Source organism: Hypanus sabinus, chromosome 7 (assembly GCF_030144855.1).
Source record: "Hypanus sabinus isolate sHypSab1 chromosome 7, sHypSab1.hap1, whole genome shotgun sequence".
Taxonomy (NCBI): Eukaryota; Metazoa; Chordata; class Chondrichthyes; order Myliobatiformes; family Dasyatidae; genus Hypanus; species Hypanus sabinus.
In genome coordinates this window covers 38,304,163-38,319,353 of record NC_082712.1, presented here as the reverse complement: position 1 = coordinate 38,319,353, position 15,191 = coordinate 38,304,163, and the positions used below count along the sequence as shown (strand labels likewise).

At 36.0% G+C, this 15,191-nt stretch overlaps 1 protein-coding gene and 1 long non-coding RNA gene across 4 annotated transcripts in view; one reads left to right on the top strand and one right to left on the bottom strand.

The window, feature by feature from the left end:
• The window catches only part of poc5 (POC5 centriolar protein homolog (Chlamydomonas)), a 123,690-nt gene extending 119,939 nt beyond the window's left edge, over window positions 1-3,751 (bottom strand). For all 3 annotated transcript variants that reach the window (XM_059974524.1, XM_059974526.1, XM_059974525.1), the window contains exon 1: window positions 3,436-3,751. The gene's annotated coding sequence lies outside the window, so the exon portion shown is untranslated. The remainder of the gene's footprint in view (window positions 1-3,435) is intronic.
• A 161-nt stretch (window positions 3,752-3,912) lies between these two features.
• Window positions 3,913-15,191, top strand: part of LOC132396309 (uncharacterized) — a 69,158-nt gene continuing 57,879 nt past the window's right edge. The window contains exon 1 of the long non-coding RNA XR_009512943.1: window positions 3,913-4,115. This is a non-coding gene — a long non-coding RNA (uncharacterized LOC132396309). The remainder of the gene's footprint in view (window positions 4,116-15,191) is intronic.

The window sequence follows — 15,191 nt, the reverse complement described above, 5'->3', positions numbered from 1 at the left end:
ATTCACAATACAAATACTCTTAAATTTCTAGATTTCCTATTTATGATTCCTGGTAAGCCAAACTCCAGATGATTCCTGGATTGAATGGCTTGTCATATGAAGAGCATTTGATGGCTCTAGGCCTGTATCCACTAGAATTCTTTAGAATGAGGGGTGACCTCATTGAAAACTATTAAATGTTGAAAGGTCTTGATGGAGTGGATGTGGAGAGGATGGTTCCTAAGATGGGAGAATCGAAGACCAGAAGACACAGCCTCAGAATAGAAGGGTGTCCTTTTAGAATGGAGATAAGAGGAAATTTATTTAGCCAGAGTGGTGAATCTGTGGAATTCTTTGCCACTGGCATCTGTGGAGGCCAAGTCTCTGTGTATATTTAAGGCAAAGATTGACAGATTCTTTATTGGTCGGGGGTGAAAGGATATGGGACAAAGGCTTGAGGCTGAGAGGAAAATTGGATCAGCCATGATGAAATGGCAGAGCATACCCGATAGGGCAAATGGCCTAATTCTGTTCCTATATCTTAAGGTCTAACTCTGCCAGAATAAAAGCAAAATCTGGCAAGTAAAATCAAAGAAAATCTCAAGAGACTAAAGTACAAGAGGATGGAGAAGATAACTGAGAAAAGAGTAAAATCTATTAGGAACAAAAAGATGTATGGAGACCGAGGTGGCAGTAAACATAGTGAATGCTGTGCATCTATCTGCACAAATGAGTGGCAAGAACAATACCAATGCTGTTCAGGATTATACATCTCCTTGGCTGCTTAAAAAAGCATGGTGTGAATTTCTCAGTCATCCTTGGTTATAGAAGGTCATGCCTGAGATTAGAGGACAATTTAAAAGTGGACAAATACCCCAACCATCAGGACTTTATCATTTCCTATCAGAGTCACCTTCTGCAAAGGCACACATGCGCCTAGCATCACTTTATGCACACACAATCAATGTATACAAGTAATCTCAAACAAGAGACTATTTGTAACTGCTGGAACTCCAAGCAACACACATAAAATGCTGGAGGAACACAGTAGGCCAGGCAGCATTGAGGAAGAGTACAGTTGACATTTTGGCCCAAAATGTCAACTGTACTGTTTTCCTAGATGCTGCCTGACCTACTGAGTTCCTCCAGCATTTTGTATGTGTTGCTATACAAGTAATTATATGTCTTTACATGTATTGTCTTTCTTTATAAGTTTTTTTAATCTTATGCATTTTTTTCTTTGCTGCATTGGATCTGGAGCATTAAATATTGTGATCTCCTTTTCATTTGTCTACTGGAAATTACATTAAACAACCTTAATTCTTGGATCGTGAATTACATGCCAGATATTAACTATCGTACTGGGTAAATTATTGGAGTCAATTCTAAGGTACATTAGAGTCACTTCTAAGATTTGGAATATCACAGTCCACATGCCTAAAGACTTGTAAGGTTATATTAATTTTTTTTGGAGAAGATAACAAAATTCATGAGGGCCATACATTTGACAATAATCTTTAGGGCACCAAAAAAGCTTTTAGACAAGTCTCATATGTCAAACTGGTTTTAAAAAAAAAGTTTTAAAAAACCTTTATAAGCCACAGAAAGTTAGAATAAAGCTCTGTGGTACTGGTAAAGGCATATTTGCGACTAAAAGACCATACTCTTTTTTTTTGTATTGTATATTAATGGGCTTAAAAATAGGGACAGGATTAAAACATTTGTAAAAGATGTTTTTTAATTGCCTTGCACACAAATACAGATGGACAAATTAAATGTTTTCAACCTGAAAGGTTAACTTTCTTTTCCACTGATTCTGTCTGCCAAATGTGTTCAGCATTTCTTTGCAGCTGGTCTTTACAGCAAGAAGATAGTAGGAAAATGAAGACATTTTAATGAAATTTTAATATGAAAATTACTTTATGCAATTGTGATTGCCCCTTTACAGGAAAGACATGGAGGCTTTGGAAAGCGTGCAGAAGAGGTTCACTGGGATGCTGCCTGGATAAGTACAAGCAACACGGAAAGATTTGACAAACTTGGGTTTGAACTCCTCCCCTGCCTCCCCCAAGCATCACAAGCAAAGAGGAGACTTAATAAGATAATGACAGGTATAGACAAGGGAAAACAGTCAGAATCTTTCTCCTGAAGATGGGAATTTCAAATACTAGAGGACATGCACTTAAGGCAAAGGGGAAAACTTTAAAGATATGTGGAACAGATTTCTTCTTAAAAAAAATTAAGTTATGGGTGCCTAGAACAGACTGCCAGGTTGGGCTGGGGTGGAAGCAGGCATGACAGTGGCATATGAAAGATTATAACAGAGACACATGAATATGCAAGAACCAGAAGGATGCGGATCATGTGCAGGCAGAGGAAAATTAGTTTAATTCAGTGTCATGTTCTTTGCAGACAGTATGGGGATGTAAAGGGCCTGTTACTGTGTTGATGTACTAAGTTATATAAGGGCACTGATGAGACCACAGCAAGAATAGTGTGCAAGAGTTTAAGGAATATTTACAGGAGTGAAGGCTTAAAAGACTGAGTTAAGTAATGTTGGGATTTGTTGCTCCAAAAGGAGAGATTTTTTTTTTAAATGGATTTTCATTCTCAAGAACAAACAATCCTGCGGACAATCAGACAAAACTCTCAGAACTCACCAGAGCAGTTGCATGGATATCTTTCTGAGAATGGCCTGAAACAGAGCAGTTCATTCAAGACCAACATGAGAAAAAAATTATATACCCAGGGAGTGACAAATCTTCAGATTTCCCTACTTCAAGGCTATGACAGCTCAAGTCAATACATTTATTCCAGGCAGTGATTGACAAATTAAGATATCATGGAATATAGTTCTATTCTAGGAAAGTGGCACTGAAGGAAAAGTTCAGTCAAAACTTTATTAAGCATAAGGAATTAAATGGCCTAATTCTGCTTTATGTTCTCATGCTAACACTAGTTAGGTCATATAGTGTATTATATACTGAGCAGAGTTTCAGTGACTTTATTACAATCAAAATATGATTTACTGAAAATAACAGGTATTACCACGACTGCAAAATACTAGCAAATAATTAGATAGATCGAGACTGTTTGCTTCAGAAGAGGAAGCCAAGCTATATTCTAATTATATACATATTGAGAAAAGACTACAGTAGTTAGAGAAAACAAGGACATGCTTCACTGAGAGGGGTCAGAGGGCACAAAGAAAGGATTTAATGAAAGAAAACGGGGATCGAAAATCAGTAGACGCGGAAAACCATACTATATTTGAAAAGACAATACAAGGCAAATAAGATTATAATGGGCAACTCTTTTTCATCAGCACCGATAGCATGGATACAACGGCATCATTCCGTGTCTTAAATCTTGTTACTCCCCAAAGTCCCAAATCAAGGCGTCTGAGAATGGATTTTGTACTAACCATCCAACTATCTTAACAGTTACATAATTTACCTTAGGAGATGAGAATGCCCCTGCCAGCTTAGAGACGTTCGATATTCTGGTCGTAGTCGGCTGCAATACAGGTACAGGCGCCGTCGGCCGCAGGTCGCTTCGGTCTCGGAAACGAGCTTTCCGTGCAGTTAGAATACAGTCACAAGTGGAGGAAGTAAACTCGCTCAGTTATTTCAGGTTTAATACAGATGTACAATACCAACACCAAACTAGGACACACTTGAACCGAAGCCAATCTCATCGAAAGCCCCACACAGGCCCGACTCTTTCCTCCATAAACACAGCTGCTATTCCTAACCGTTCAAACCATCCGCACGCCAATGAGCACCGAGCCTATTGGAGGTGGTCACCACCAAGTCTTAGTCGCTGATTGGTCTGGGAGTCAAACTCAACCTTGTTCCATGCCGTGTTTTGATTGGACGGAGTCCATACCCAAGTGGTTGTCATGGTTAACGGACGCGCGAAAAATCTGGTGGGAGTTGAAGGAGGAAATTATCAGCTGGAGGGATTGAATGGGTTCAGTCACGTGGGGATTAGAGATTTGGAGGATGCAGAGAGACAGGGAGAAAAAGTGTCGACTTTTCAGGTCAAATCCTGCTTCAGGGCTGCAGATTCCAACACCTATTTTCAGATTTGGAGAAGTTTCGACAAACTTGGACTCTGTTTCACGGAATCTGCAGGTAGTTAGTTCATTGTCTTAGTTTTATTTCAGACTTTTGGCAATACTCTCCCTTCCTCTGATAGTCGTTTGTAGATATAATTCTTTAGAATGGCCTCCCCTTTCACTATTCTCAGTATCAAATCGTCACTTTTGCATGTTCTTCTCCATTTGTCACCTACCTCTGTGGAACTACCCAAGATGGGCCTTCCCTTTGGGCTTCTCAGCATCCTCTGTTCCCCTCATCATCATCACCACCACTAGATCAGCTTCACTCCACCTACCCAGAAATAATTACCCTTTTATATATTTTAACATCTCTGAAAATTGATGGTTCAGATGAAAAGTATTGACTGATGGACTAACCCCATTTTCCTCTCCACGGATGCTGCCTAACCATGGTTTAGTCTCTAAATAGAGATTCTATGGCACTGTTTAAAAATTTGGGAATCTTTTCAGTGTACTGCCAATATTCTTGATATAAACAGGACAGTTCAGGCAGATGGGGCTGTTTAGCCATGGTTGGCAACTCATTTGGGAGAAGGAAAACTGAGCTCAAACCTCCACTGCCTTATGGCTATATCCACTCATGGAGAAGGCTTTGGGAGTAAATCCCAAGGAAAATCCAGAACTGGAGACCCTCAGGCAGTCCTACATTGAGTTCAACTAGCAAGACTAGCGACTCTTGCAATGCTGCTGGTACCAATTGTATCAGTCACTGCAATACCAATGGATTAATCAGCTGCGTGGAGATGTTGAGCCTGCTTCCCATACAGTACTGCCCTGGCTTGCATATTATTGCATATGACGTGGACAGCTAAGATGCAACATCCGTGGTCATCTATGGCCAATGGAGGGCCCTAGAAACCAGAAAGTGAAAATCAGATAGCCATCTTTAAGAAAAACAGAAATTGCTGGAAGCTGTCCTTTAGCACATCCCACCTCACCCTATATATATATATATATATATACATATACACACACACACACACCTCTGAGCAATTTAGGAAACTACTTGTCTTTGTCAACAACTCCCTGCCGAAACAGTATGATAGTCCCTATGAACTGACACATTAGTAGAATAACTGAACTCTGCTCCTTGTAGTTTGTGTAGAATGTCTGTGAGTTTCTTTTCAAATCTTATTATTATTCAAAAATAACACAGGTACGTCAAAGTAACAACACTTACAATGCCTTAAAAATTAACATTTTTGTGAATTAAAAAACCCTACTAAGCGAGAAAAGTGAGAAAAAAAAGAAACTTAGAGGTACAACCCCGGAGCCATGCGTCATACAGAAAGCTTCTAAAAATAAACATCAAACCGTCAACAAGAAAGAAAGGTATATCAAAAAAAATCTACACTTTGATCGTGGAGGAAATCTATCAGTTGACTGAAATGATAATAATGAACAAATGAGCCCCATCTCTTCTCAAAATCAAATAAAGGTTCAAAGGTTCGACTTCTAATTTTCTCCAAGCTAAGACAGCATCACTTGAGAGAACCATTGTGACAAAATAGGAGCTGATATATCCTTCCATTTCAACAAGATGGCCCTCCTAGCTATCAATGTAACAAACGCAATAACATGTTGGTCAGACACAGAAATACCATGGATATTTTGAGGAATTATTCCAAAAAGCACAGTCAATTTATTAGGTTGTAAGTTGATTCTGAGTGCTTTAGAAATTGTCGAAAAGACTGACTTCCAAAACTGTTTTAATATAGAACATGACCAGAACATATGTGTCAGTGTAGCTATCTCAGTTTTACATCTATCACAATACTTGTCAACATTGGGAAATATTTTAGAAAGTCTCTCCTTCATCAAATGGTAACAATGTACAATTTTAAATTGAATCAGTGAATGACTAGCTCAGACCGAAGAAGAGTTAACCAGCTTCAAAATCCGCATCCAATCCACCCATATAAAAGTCAAATTGAATCTCCCAATCCTGTTTAATCTTAAGTAAAGGATGCTTATCCCATTGTAATAATAAATTATAATAGAATCTTCCAATAGAACCTTTCATCGAAGGGTTCATATTCATAATAGTATCTAACAAGTCAGCTTCCAATATGTAAGGAAAATTACTTAAATATTTTTGTAAAAAATGTCTAACCTGAAGATATTGTAAAAAGTTTGATTTTGAGAGAGAATATTTATTGACTAATTGTTCAAAAGACATCAATCTACCTTCTTTAAATAAATCCAAAAAAAGAATTAATACCTTTATTTTTCCAAAGTGAAAAAATTGGATCGCTCCAGGAAGGCTTAAAAAAGTAATTACAATAAATTATACTACAAAGTTTAAATTTTTTAAGATTAAAAGAATTGCGGAACTTGAGCCAAATTTGTAAAGAATGCTTAACCACAGAATATAGGTTTAAATTAGCAACTTTAGCTAATTGTATAGGTAGAGCAAATCCTAATAACGAAGTTAAATAAAACTGTTTCACAGCTCTCAGTTCCAAGTCTATCCAAATTGGCCGATCATTCCTATCACCCCAATATAACCAAAAAGACATATATTGCAAATTAACAGCCCAATAATACAATCTTAGATTAGGCAAAGATCCTTTTTCAACTTTTGTAAATGACTCTTGCTAATTCTTGGTCTTTTATTATCCCAAATAAAAGATAGAATAATAGAATCAATCTGATTTTAAAAAAAACTTTGTCAAAAAACAGGAATACTCTGAAATAAATATAAAAATTTTGGTAAAGTCATCAGTTTAACTACATGATTATGACCAACAAGTGAAAATGTAAGTGGCTCTATCTACTAAATGAGTACTTCATAGAGTCCACTAAAGGAGGAAAATTGGCTTTATCCTTATATTTTTTAGTAATTATGACACCTAAATATCTAAAAGAATCCGTAACTTTAAAAGGAATATTATCATATATAGAGACAGATTCATTTAAAGGAAGTAATTCACTTTTACTAAAATTTATTTTATATCCTGAAAAATCTCCAAATTTGTCAAATAACTTTAGCAAAGCGGGAATAGATTCTTCAGGCTTCAATAAATCATCAGCATAAAGTGAGATCTTGTGTATGGTCTCATTCACAAAAATCCCATGAATATTCTTGGCTTCATGAAGAGCAATAGCAAAGGGTTCTAATATTAAGTTAAAAAAAAAGGACTTAATAGACAACCTTGTCTTGTCCCCCATGATAGCTGAAAAAAGGAGACCCATGGTTATTAGTGACAACAGTAGCTTTATATATAATTTTAATCCAATTATTAAAATTAATACCAACATCAAATTTTTTTAAAACATTAAATAAATATTTCCATTCGACTCGATCAAAAGTTTTTGCAGCATCCAAAGGTACAATGCATTGTGGAGTTTTAGAAGAGGGTGAATATATAATGTTAAATAGTCTCTGAACATTTGAAAAAGAATAACAACCCTTTATATAGCCTGTTTGATCTTTAAAAATGATTTTACACAAAATACTCTTCAACCGATTGGCCATTATCTTTGAGAGAATCTTAGCATCAACATTCAATAATGAAATAGGCCTGTATGAGGCACAATCAGTAGGATCTTTATCCTTTTTGAGAATTAAAGAAATAGAAGCCTCATAAAAAGTAGAGGGTAAATCACTTTTCACAAAAAAATCGTTAAACATATATGGAGAAAGCAATTTTCCAAACTTTTTATAAAATTCTGCAGGATAACCATCAAGTCCAGGGGCTTTACCAGATTGCATTCAATAAATAGCTTTATGAATTTTGGATTCAGTAAATTGGGCATCAAGAGTTTTTTGATCCTCAGCAGAAATTTTAGGAAAAGCAATCTTTCATAAAAAAGCATTAATTTCGGAAGAATCTCCTGGACATTGAAATTTATAAAGTTCAGTATAAAAATCTTGAAAAATCTTACTAATTCCTTTATATTCCCGAACCAGAGTACCATCCTTTCTACGAATTTTCAAAATTTGCCTTTTGGCTCCAGCAAATTTTAATTGAGATGCAAGCAGTTTATTATTTTTATCTCCAAACATATAAAATTGGCTCTTTAACTTAAGTAGATAACCTTCAATTGGATGAATTAATAATAGGTTATATTGTGATTGAAGTTCCACCCTTTTTTTAAATAGGTCAATATTAGGGGAAGTCACATAGAGATGATCTAAATCTTCAATTTGTTTTGAAATTTTGTCTAATTCTGCTTTAGTCTGTTTTTTAAGTTTAGCTGAATAAGAAATAACCTGACCACATAAAAATGCTTTGAATGTATCCCATATAATTAATTTGGACATACCTCCTATATCATTAAAAAGAAAAAAATCTTTTATCTGGCTTTCAATAAAACTGATAAAATCAGAGTTTTGCAATAAAGTCTGAGACATGCGCCATGGTAGACAAGCAAAAATGACATCATCAAATTCAAAGGACAAACTCAAAGGCGCATGATCAGATATAGCAATAGCGTCATATTCACGGTTTTTAACATTAGACAAAAGACGGGGATCACTTATAATAAAACCAATCCTTGAATATTTTTTATAGATACGTGAAAAAAAGGAATATTCTCTGTTATCAGGGTGCAAATGCCTCCATAATTCAATCAACCCAAAATCAGTCAAAAAGGAGTTAATAACTGATGCAGAACGATTTATAAGTCACTGATTACTTGAGCTCTTGTCAATCATAGGATTTAAACAACAGTTAAAGTCCCCACCCATTATCAACAAATATTCATTTAAATCCAGCAATAAAGCAAATAATTTTATAAAAAAAAGGATCATCTAAATTAGCACCGTACAGATGAACCAAAACAACCTTTCTATTACAAATCACTCCCTTAACAATTAAAAATCTACCATTAGGATCTGATTCAGTATCCTCTTGAGTAAATATATTAGATTTAATAAAGATAGATACGCCTTTAGTTTTACTCTGAGAAGTAGCAAGGAGCTGCAATTCATTCCACCATCCAAAAAACCTATTTTGATCTCCCGCCCTGATACGCGTCTCCTGAGCAAAAATGATACCAGGTTGGAATCAATTAATAATTTTAAAAGTCTTTTTTCATTTAATAGGATGATTCCAACCACGTACATTCCAACTTATTACATTAATCCATTTAACTTCCATACTATAATTTTATTCTAATTTACTTTACCCTGTCTGACACAACATCTACAGGTAAACCATGTAATTTCAAGTCAAGTCACTTTCATTTAGGTTTAATATTGTCATTTAAAGTAAAATTGGATAGGTATATGGACAGGAAAGAAATGGAGGGTTATGGGCTGAGTGCAGGTCAGTGGGACTAGGTGAGTAAGCATTCGGCATGGACTAGAAGGGCCAAGATGGCCTGTTTCCATGCTGTAATTGTTATATGGTTATATGTGCAGAACACATACCAATATGGGATTATCAAAGATGGCGGTGATGAAGAATACAACCACATAGAAAATATGCATGCTCTGGAACCACCCAATGGGGAAAAAAACTCCTAACTCTAAACCCACCCACCCTCCCAAAAGCCCGAAAAAAAGGCAAGTGAACTAAGATAGAATACAAAGCCATGGACCACTCTTTTGTTTACAAAAAAAAAATGACCTTGCGAGAAAGACAGTAATGTCTCTACAAAGGAGAGTGTTTACATTCCATCATGTATTAAATAAAAAAAACAAAATAATATAATCTCTTAGAGAGAAAAACCAGCGCCATCTTGTTTACTTTAAATCTCTAAGAAAACTTTAAATTTAGTTATAGGATGCTATAATAAAACAGATTAAAAAAAGGTTAATAGTATATTTAACCGAACTAAATTTACAAAAATATTAATTAGTAATATCATAAGTAACTAAAACCTCCCAGATATATATATCAAGAAACCCTATTAGTAGGAAAAAAACTACCAATTAGTAAATTAAGAAACAACAAAAAGAAACATCAAACCAAATATTAGATAAAAGGAACAAATCCTTTTATCCTCTTTTCTCAGTCAAATATCTAATTAGCCATTTAAACAGTCAAACTTGAACCGTAAATCTTCTTTCCAAAAAAAATCCAATAGGATGTAATGATGTAATGGTTTTCTTATCTTCTTTTATTAATCTGTCAATGAAATATCCAAATAGCCTTCATATATCTTCATATATCTTCTTTTCAAAATGTGAATAATATACAGATAATCAAACAGCTTATTTGGTTAGTTTATTCAGTAGTAACAGGTTATTCGGATAGTTCATTTGGTAATAACGTCAGTGATGGTGTCAGGTGTAGCCTGAACAAAATCCAGTGTGGCATTTGGGTCAAAGAAAATGAGTGGAGAAGAATTAGGAGGAAAAACTTTCATTCTTGTCGGGTAACTCAAAGAGGGAAATAGTTTTTTATCATATGCTTGTTTCATTACCAAAGCGAATCTTGATCTTTGTTCCATTACTTCTTTCGGATAATCTTCTTAAAAACGGAGCTCAGACTCGTTGAATCTGAAAACTCTCCGTTTTCTTGCCTGTTGCATTATTTGATCTTTAATTTTGAAGTGATGAAGACAAACCAAAATAAATCTTGGTCTGCTTGAATCTTTAAATTTCAAAGTAGACGCTATGTGCTCTTTCAACAGCAGGCGGCTGTGATAAAATAGTCAGAAATAGAGTATGAAAGGGCTTACCGAAGTAAACCATGAAGTCTCCATTTTCAGCTCCTTCTTGCAATCCAATGATTCGTATATTGTTTCAGTGAGACCTAGTTTCCAGGTCTATAATCTTAATTTGATATTTTCCAAACAGGTTGTAGTTTCAAACAATTTTTGCTTAGTGAACTTCAATTCCTCTTCATGTTTAGTAACTTGAGTTTCCACATCTTTAAGTTTTCCCAGAAATAACTTCATTTCATTATTATTCTTGTCCAGTTGATCTTTAATTGCCCTATTCTGATCTTGAATTGAATTCAGTGTCCGAATGATATCTTCAGCCCATGCTGGCATTTCATCAGATCTTTCTTTCGGCATCTTTCCTTTTCCATTACCTTTGTCAGTAGGTTCATGCGGATTCTTCCCACTTCTCGTATTCTCGTAGACATAGACATAGTACTCCCATCAAGAATCAGCAATTAAAAATTTTAAATTCAAAATTTAAGCTGGGGGGAGAGAGAAAATTAAGAGCAGCACACAATTACTGCTACTCCATCGACAGACAGCATGTCTGTGAGTTTCATTGTATGGATTGGAATGTTATCCCATCATATTAAACGATGTTGCTTGAATTTTGTCAACAGGTTGAATGAAAATAACCTTCCAGGTCTGTACTCTGTACTCATGTGATAGTTCACAGTAGTTTTTGGTGCAAGTACGTCCACCAGGGTTTCATTTATTTTATCCTTTTGCCAGCAGTAATATCACATTCCTCTACTCATACCTTGACTGCTCCTCTGTTCTAAGTCCTTCAGCGGGACCTCAAAAATGTTGCTTGTATTAAAAAGCAACTCCATTACTATTCATGTACTGGGAAATTAGCTGTGTCTAGTTGTAGTTCTGGAGATTCCCAAGATGTCTCATATCCATTTCATGCCTTGCTCACTATGCATGCTGCTACTCAGACAACCCTGTTGTCTAAACTCATGTTAACTGACTCCAGTTAATCTCACAAGGAGTGATATACCAAACTTGACACCAACACAGTGCCTATCAGTTTCTTTGTTTCAGCAAGCTTTACATGTAGCTCATCATGAGCATGTGACAGGACAGATTTTTTGGGAGTACTTAAAATGCTGTCATTCGAATTTTCCAGAACACAGCCATTCATAGAGGTGGCACAGTAGCATAGCACTGTGCCAGCAACCCATTGAATTCCACCACTGTTTGTAAAGACAGTTCTTTCTGTGATCGCTGAGTTCCCTCAGGGTGCTCTGGTTTCCTCCCACATTACAAAAACATATGGTTTAACAGGTTAATTATTCACATGAGTGTAATTGGGCCAGCATGGGCTCCTTAGGGCAGAAGAGCCTGTTACCATGCTGCATCTCGAAAAATAAAATTCACAAGTTAAATGGCAATGTATCGCAAATGATGCATCCAATAAATTGTGTTTACCTTTTTGTATTTATAATAACCAGACAATATTCAATTCTTGAAATATTTCATGTAGGTTGAGAAACTATTAAGTTCATTATCTTGTCTCAAACACTTTTTTAGCCAATTAACATTAAGGAAGTTTCATCCAGAAAACATAACTTAAATGTCCCTTGTCCCTCTCTCATAGTATCTCCTTGCTCGTCCATTACCTCCCTCTGGTACTCCTCCCCCCACCTTTTTTTTCTTTCTTCCATGGCCTTCTGTCTCTTTCACCAGTCAATTTCCTAGTTCTTTGCTTCAACCCTCGCCCTCCAAGTTTCACCTATTCCCTGGCATTTCTCTCTCCCCTCCACCTACCTTTCAAATCTACTCCTCAGCTTTTTTCTCCAGTCCTGCCAAAGGGTTTCAGCCCGAAACGTCGACTGTACGTTTTTTCTGTAGATGCTGTCCTGTCTGCTGAGTTCCTTCGGCACTTAGTGTGTTTTGTTCGGATTTCTGGCATCCGCAGATTTTCTCTTGTTTGTAACTTAAATGATTATCTGATGATTACCATATTTGCTACTTGTGAGATTTTGTAGTGTATAGTCTGATGTTTAAATGACATTTAACAAATGAAACTAATCTTTAATTTTAATTTGTTGTTCACAAATTGTCTTTTCTGCTAACCCTACTAATCAAAATGTTATAAAATTATACTTAGGCCCCTAACTACTAATTAACAAGCTAGTAGAAATAGTTTTACTCTATTTCTTTCAAATGACCACAATTTTGGATACATCAGTCAAGATTCCTTTAACTATTTATCTCTTTGCGATCTTATTACTGATTTTTTTTTTATCCTACGTTTTATCTTAGATTGTGATGTGACTAAGCTGATAGTGGAGTGGAATCTGTTGCTTTTCCTGTTTTTCCCGTGACCTTCAACATTCCCGTTTTGTTAAGAAATAGAATTAACAAAGTGCCTTCAGCGCACACTGTAAACTTAGAAAGCTTGATAGATGTGCCATGTCAGCTAAAGGCAAATCCAGATGTTTTTACCACATTACACCTAGCCTTATTAAATGTCAGGTCTTTGGCTGGGAAATGAATGATGTGATTATTAGGCATAGCTTTGATTTTATGTGTCTAACAAAGATTTCACTAGACCAAAACAAAAGTGTAGCAGTTCTTATTGCATCAGCCCCTTCTAATTTCAGGTTTATAAGTGAGACCAGGATAAAGAAACGAGAGGGAGGAATAGCCATTCAGTTTAATAATTCTTATCAGTATAAGCAAACATCATATGGAATATTTGCAACTTTTGAGTATCTTGCTGTTCAGTTGAAATCTTCTTGTTGCGCTTTATTTTTAACTATATAGAGACAACCAAAATATTGTGCAACCTTTTTTGATGACTTTGCTGGCTATTGTTTGCATTGATTTTGACTGGGTAGTCACTGCTGGTGATTTTAATATTCATGGTGATAACCCCAAGGACAGTAGAGCTAATGTTCTGCATCCTGGTCAACTCTGGACTGACACTGCATGTGACAGGGTCCACACACAGCAAGAGCCACACCTTTGACCTAGTCATTTCCAAAGGTCTAAACGCTTCTGTGGTTGTGGTGACCAATGTTGCTGTTTCTGAGCATTTCTGGGTTTTCTTTGAAATTACTATGTCTCTATCCACTTGTACTCAAACTGAAGTAATTACAAAATGGTATATCACTGAAACACCAGGTATTATTCACACAGGCCTTTTCTCCCACTTCTTCCCTCTCTCTGGCCTCTGTCAATGATCTTGTAGACCATCTCAACTCTAAAATTACAGATGCTATTGATGCAATTCCCCCCACAGAAGTATAAGTAGCCTCTGAAAAGGAAAAAGCACCAGGGAGAATCACCTTGCTGGTTAAACTCTAAAGAAGAGAGTGTCCAAAATCTGAATGCAGGTGGTGGAAGACAAAACTCCAGGTTCATTATGACATTTATAAAGAAACTCCTTGCAACAATAATTTAGAGCTGAGACGTTTAAAGAAGTCCTTCTTCTCTGATATTATAAATAAATCACATGCCTTATTTGCTCCATCTGCTCACACATCCTCCTGCATCAGTAGCACCTGAACTTCTATCTACAAAGTCATGTAATAACCTTGCGTTCTTTTCTACTGACAAAATTCAGAAGATTAGACATGCTGTTAGTGTCTCTGTATCAGGTTAGAAGTCAGTGTCATCCTTTCATTCACTTAGAAGTAATTTAATTAAGATGTCACAATTCAAACCTTTTGACTATAAAACTCCCGAAGAAATTGTGTTACACCTGAAATCATCCTCCTGTTCCCTTGCCATTTTACCTACAACTTTAAAAAAATGTTTTTAGTTGCATGGCACCAGATATTTTGCAAATAGTCAACAGTTCTTTTCTATTGGGCTATTTCCCCAGAGCCTTGAAATTGGGGAAGCCCAGTTATTGCACCGTTTCTAAAAAAGAACAACCCAGATGCCTCAGTAAATAATAATTACAGGCCTTTATCAAACTTACCAGGATTAAGTAAAATCATTGAAAAGGTTGTTTATCAGCAATTTAACAGCTTTTTGGCACTAAGCAATTGTACAATTGTTCTCCAGTCTGGATTTCAACAACACCATAGCACTGAACTGCTCTAGTCAAGATTTTAAATTACATCCACTTAAACCATGATGATGGTAAAATTTCAGTTTTGGTTCCACTGGATCTCAGAGTGCTGCTTTTGACACAGTTGATTATGTTGACAGACTGGAAAACTGGATGGAAATTTCCAGGATAGTCCTAAATTGGTTTAAATCGTATTTACAGGACAGGGACTACTTTGTATTGATTGGTAGCTATATATCTGACCAAACAAAAATGATATGTAGAGTACCTCAAGGGTCCATACTAGGGCCTCTTCTGTTTAACATACATGTGCTCCTTCTAGATCAAATCATGGTAAGCAACAAGATACATTTCCATAATTAAGTGGATGATTTATTTAACAGTGTCATTAAGTGACTATGGTCCCATACAATCACTAAAAAGCTGTATTGAACAAATCAC